The 5,697-nt window shown below is 40.4% G+C and overlaps 1 long non-coding RNA gene across 1 annotated transcript; it reads right to left on the reverse strand.

Annotated features, from left to right (window-relative positions):
* Positions 1-3,578: 3,578 nt before the first annotated feature.
* On the reverse strand, positions 3,579-4,031 carry LOC132211402 (uncharacterized). The gene is made up of 2 exons (XR_009447450.1): positions 3,838-4,031; positions 3,579-3,796 (listed from the first exon to the last, which is right to left on the reverse strand). It is a non-coding gene; the product is annotated as an uncharacterized LOC132211402 (long non-coding RNA).
* Between the last annotated feature and the right edge of the window lie 1,666 nt (positions 4,032-5,697).

Below are 5,697 nucleotides of genomic sequence, written 5' to 3' on the forward strand. Positions count from 1 at the left end.
GGTGACCAGGCTGGTGGGGGGGCCATTAGGGGCAAGCAGGGCAGGCAGTTGGGGGCGAGCAGGCCAGCAGGGGTTGACCAGGCTGGCAGGGGGGGCAGTAAGAGGTGACCAGGCCAGCAGGGGGGTGCAGTTAGGGGTGACCAGACCAGCGGGTGGGTGCAGTTGAGAGTGACTAAGACGGTGGGGGGGGGGTCAGTTGGGGGCAACCAGGCAGGCAGGCAGGTGAGCAATTAGGAGCCAGCGGTCCAGGATTGTGAGAGGGATGTCCGACTGCCAGTTTAGGCCCAATCCATCGGGCTTAAACCGGCAGTCGGACAGCCCCCGAAGGGTCCCAGATTGGATAGGGTGCACGCTGGGCTGAGGGGACCCCCCCACTCTGTCCACAAATTTCATGCACCAGGCCTCTAGTGCATGAGCCAAAAAACATAAAGCCAAAAAAATGCATTGGCTGCCCTATTATGAGCAACTTTTTTCCTACATAGTGTTCAAAATAATTATCTTATTTTCATAATACCAAATCTGACTGAGTACTGAAAAGCCTCAGAGTTTTAACATGGTTAAGAAGGGCTAAGTAGATCTGATTCACAATCTCAATGACCATTAATAAAAGCTTGTGGGATACATTGTGACAAAAATATGTACATCTCCACATGGAATAATTAATCTTATAATAATCATTTTTCACTTACTCTTATTTATTTCAATGGAAAGTACATATTAGAAATTTCATTTCCTTGGAAACATTTATATGTTTTTAAGTTCCTACATCTTTAAATATGTTACAAAATTTCTGGATTCATAGATATCCTCACATATTTTCTGGAAAACAAATATTTATTTTCAAAATAAATTTATCTCTGTGTTTCCTAGCATCAGTACTTAGTACTATAGGGAAAGCTATGGATTATTAGGAACACTTGAAATCAAGAACCAATATACTAGCCTCTCTATTGAACAAACACACTGAGTCATAAAAATGTATATTTATAACTATACATGTATATTTTTAAATATTTCCCTATTTATTAAAAAAAAATAATCTCAACTACTTTTAATGGCCAAAAAATAAGGAGCTCTTGGGGCACATTCATCCATTTTTACTATAATAGTATGAGTATATATATATATATATATATATATATATATATATATATATAAACAAAAATCAAAATCATTCTCAAATTCAGATTATTTTTCTACCCATGATTAACATCTTAAAATTTCTAATTATCTAGACTTGTTCTTTACTAAAATTATAAAATATCATGCAGATAGCAATCTCTTAGATAGTAATTTCCTACAAAGTGCATCATTATCCAATATTACTCCTCACACTTCTATAAACTAATTTCCTCCTGGGGAGGAAAGAGATCTAGTTCTACTTTTTTTTTTTCTTCCTACAAGTACAGATTTAAATTTTTCTTTAAAAGTTACATAAAAATCTTTGGAGTCATATTCCTGTGGCCAAAAGTTTAGTCAATATCATGTTTTAAGCTAAGTTCTAATTATAAAAAGTTATAATAATTATATTTTATAGGGATTTGTAGCATTAATTTAAGAAAATATATTAGGTTTAACAAACTGAAATATCAGAAAGTAAAGAAGTTCACATAAAACTATTTACTGACATTTTAGGTGATGGCAATTAAGTAATGTGGAACTTATAAAATAGGGAAAAGGTTTTCAAAAGAAAGACTTTTAGTTATGCTGTTATTCTTAAAAGGAAACCCTATGTGTATACAATAAATAACCAATAATCTATTTTATAACAAAATGCCCTCATTCCTATTTCTTTTAGCTAGTCGTGTCTCCTGCGTGTATAGTTTTTCACAAGAGGTGAAACATAAGAGAAATAACTGGCTAGCAAATCTATCACAATGGAATCTTCTAAGAGGAAGAGACACTCAAAACATACTACAATATTTTGGTATCAACATTAATAGAATAAAAAGTTACTTTAACTCTAATTATGAAAGTATTAGCGCTTTATCATTTATTAGCCATTTCTTTCAAAGTTGCATTTTAAAAATAGCATACTACTGATCATTATTATTAAGAAACATAGAATCAAGTTACTCAAATAGAGATCTAGCTTTTTATACTGTATTTATTTGAAGAAAATATATGCAAAGTGATGTTAAAGCCAGTTAATGTTTAAGTAAATAATATATGATGTAAATTTAGAGATATGAGAAAGGTACAATTTTTCTAAAGTGTCAAGTATAATATTTGCCCCATTTTATTTAACAGTTTAATGATGATTAAAATGCTTTGAGAACAGTGTGGAAAGAGTGAGCAAGATGGGGAAAATTACATGAAAATGGAGAGAATGCCTAGGATCTGAATGCTTGGGATCTGAGGTTGAAAGAAGGGTACAGAAGAGGATAATGGAGTCTTTGAAAATACATTTTTCTCACTCCAGGCTCTTCTGAGACTTGAATTGCTCCTTCCTTCTCTTTCAAGACTCCACCTATGCCCTGCTTGACATTACACATGTTGATTTCTTTAGTAAATATGGTTTTTCTCAGCTTGCATGAAATACACACACCATAGGCATTCTCTCTTACATGGATAAGTTGGCATTCTGGGTTGAGACCTGGAATATTGAAGACTAACCAAAAATGATACCATTGTAATTAACCTAGTTATTAATAACAAGGGAAACAAAAAACGAAGAAAAAGCCAAATAGTATAGGCATGCCATGTGTGCTCCCCTGCATTCACCCCCGTAGCCCAGTGCCTTGTGGGCCTCGCACAATGAGGCCAGCAACTACTAGCCCAATGTTAAACTGGACCCAATTCCAACAGGATTTAGCTCGACTGAACCCCCAGCTGCACTTCTAAAACTGGATTAAGGGAAATGGGACTTGGGAAACGCAGAGATGGAATGCCATGAAAATAGAAAACCACTGGTCCTCCTGTGCGGGCCTCAGAAAATTCTTTTCCTCAAGATTTGCTGAGAACACCACTGCCAGCACCCAGTGGGGAAGGGATATCCCACTCCCACAGGCAACAGAACGGCAAACCACATGGACAAGAGGATTCAAGTGTGGAAGCCACCCCTGGGCTCCTTCCACCCACAGCCTCCAAACCAGCACTTGGGGGGGGGGGGGGAGGGGGGACAGAAGAAATAGGAGCTGACCTGTGTGCCTGAGGCTATTCCCTCGGGCATCTGAGAAGGAAGGAAACCTGAACTGGATTGCGGTGAGATGGCTCCTCTCCTCCCTAAATTGAGGGATTATCACTCACTCACCAGCTGCAGCTGGTACATCTCTGGTCCTGGTCCAGCTGCAGATCTCAGCATGCACTGCCTCTGGCTCTGGTTCAAGTGCACCCAACCTTCCTCTGCAGCCAGGCCCCCGAGCTCGCCAGTCTTGGCAGACTTCAATTAGGGGCTGAAGCTGGCGAAAGCTGCTGCCATGCTCAGGCCGAGTTCTGCCTTCTGAACCCGCCACTTGGGAGTTCCCCCAGCCAAAGCACCCCTCCACCTCCTGGCTGTATGCTGGGGAGCCAGGGGCAAGCCCTTAGTAGATATGTTGTATTGTACCCCGCGAATCACAGAAGGACGCCTCAAGAAGTCGAATTAAAGAGTCACATTTATTGCAATCCGGGACTATGAGGGGCCATTCCCAAATCTCATAGCAATAAGATGGTGGCAAAACCAGACTTATATAGGCAAAAATCACAAAGGTATTGATTACATCCCAGGGTTTGGAATGTGGCACCTGGCTCCCAAAAAAGCAGATTACAGAAGCAGAATTAAGCATGTTAATTACAGTTTCGGGTCTCGGGGTCACTGAATTGACAGAAATACATTATCTAGAGTCCTTGGGTAACCTGGGTTAAACTTAGGCATGTTATCTAAATTACAGTTTTGGGTCTCCGGATCACTGAGTTGATAGAAACACATTATCTAGAGCCCTCGGGTCTCCCGACCACTGAGTTGTCAGGACAATTTAGAGTAATTGTGCTGTCCTGGTCTCGGGACCACTGAGGCAGCTGGAACGCACCACCTGTGGCCACTGAAACAATTTAGGGTAATTGTGCTGTCCTGTTTCCAGGTACAGTAGAATGTACTCTCTAAGACCAGTATGATAACAATCAGTGGAATAGTTATTCAATCGATAAGGCATTCAATCGAATGGGATGATTTATACAATTTAGAAAATCAAAGTAACTTTTATATTGTTAAGCCAAACAATAGGGTTAGAGTTAAACTACAGTTTCCACCTGAAATGGTTGCTACCATACTTCAGATACTGCACCTGAGATGATTTTTCTTGGCAAGCAGAAAAAAAAAAAAAAAAAACTGCTGCAAGAACCCCACCCCTGGGAAGCCAATTGTACTAGCTGCAATGGCCCTGCCCTCTCTGCTCCTCGCTATGGGGCAGGAACCACAACCTTGTCGTTCAGCCTTGGCAGCCATTTTGCTTGAGGGCGGAACTTGTCATTGAAGCCAATGTGGCAGCCATCTTTAAAATGGGCAGAAGCCCCGCCCCTTGGTGGCCTTCTGGCTTGGAACATAAGTTCTAAGGCAATGGGACTAAACTGCTGCAAGTCTGCTTAACCTATGCTCCTTCGTAATACTGTTTCTTCTGCAAACACAGTTATTATGTTTTAACTTATATCTATAATAATAAAAGTGTAATATGCTAAGTAGACCGGGCAGCCAAAAGACCTTCTGGAGAACCTTCTGGATGAATCCGAGGCTGCGAGGGCCTCTTCAAATGTATCGTTTCTCAGAGAAATAAAAGGTTTTTGTTACCTGATCTTGGAAATTGATTGGAAAGAGAATCTAAACCCAGAATCCGGGATATTCAATTCTATCTAGTCAAGTTAACAGGGAATGCTACCAAGCTTCTTACGGAACTGAGACTTTTAGAAAAATATGAGATAGCAACAGGTTACTAGCCCTGCTACTGGAAACCAGTTAAAAGGCCAGACTTTGTCTACCCAACATAATAAAGGATAAAAACCTCCTGTGGAGTCCAGAGGCCATCAGAATCATCTCATGTGGAGTTAAACCCACTGAAATGGTGCCTGATGAACACTACACTGCTAAAACTCCAAACCTGGCCAAAATTATATTGCCATTTCAGGAAGGTCCCTGCCCCAGTGTAGGAGGGGCAAGAAAGGAGTCCCTGAACACAGAGACAGGGAGTGGCAGTCACATGGGAATCCTAGGCCATGGCAACGTGACAGGAAACTAGAAAACAATGGGGACACTCCAATCTCCCTCCCCAGGAGGCTTTGATTTCCACCCCTCCCTCCCCCCTGAAATCACCAATAATATAATCCCATTCCTCAAGAGTGCCCACTCTGGTTTGGAATGTTATTCTAGGTTTGTCAAGTGGAGCTGTCTGCCTCTAAAATGAAAATTCCTGGTCTCCAACAAATCTTATCTGGACCATCAGTTGGAATGCAGATTCTTATAAGTACTTCTTATCTGAGCCTAAGAGCTATCTAAGCCAATCAGCTTAATTCAGTTCACTTGTGATTTGCTAAATTAGTGAATTTTACTATATACCTGTCTGCATGGAAGTATGTTTCTTAAAGTGTCAGTGTGTTTGCCAATCAAAAAGACTATGTTTCGAAAGGTCATAAAATATATTTGCCAATTAAGAGAATGCTAATTTCTCACTTTTAGCATTTTCTCCTTACCTCATCTCTCCATAATTTGGCAGTTTTTAATGAATG

This window comes from Myotis daubentonii, chromosome 10 (assembly GCF_963259705.1).
Source record: "Myotis daubentonii chromosome 10, mMyoDau2.1, whole genome shotgun sequence".
Classification (NCBI taxonomy): domain Eukaryota; kingdom Metazoa; phylum Chordata; class Mammalia; order Chiroptera; family Vespertilionidae; genus Myotis; species Myotis daubentonii.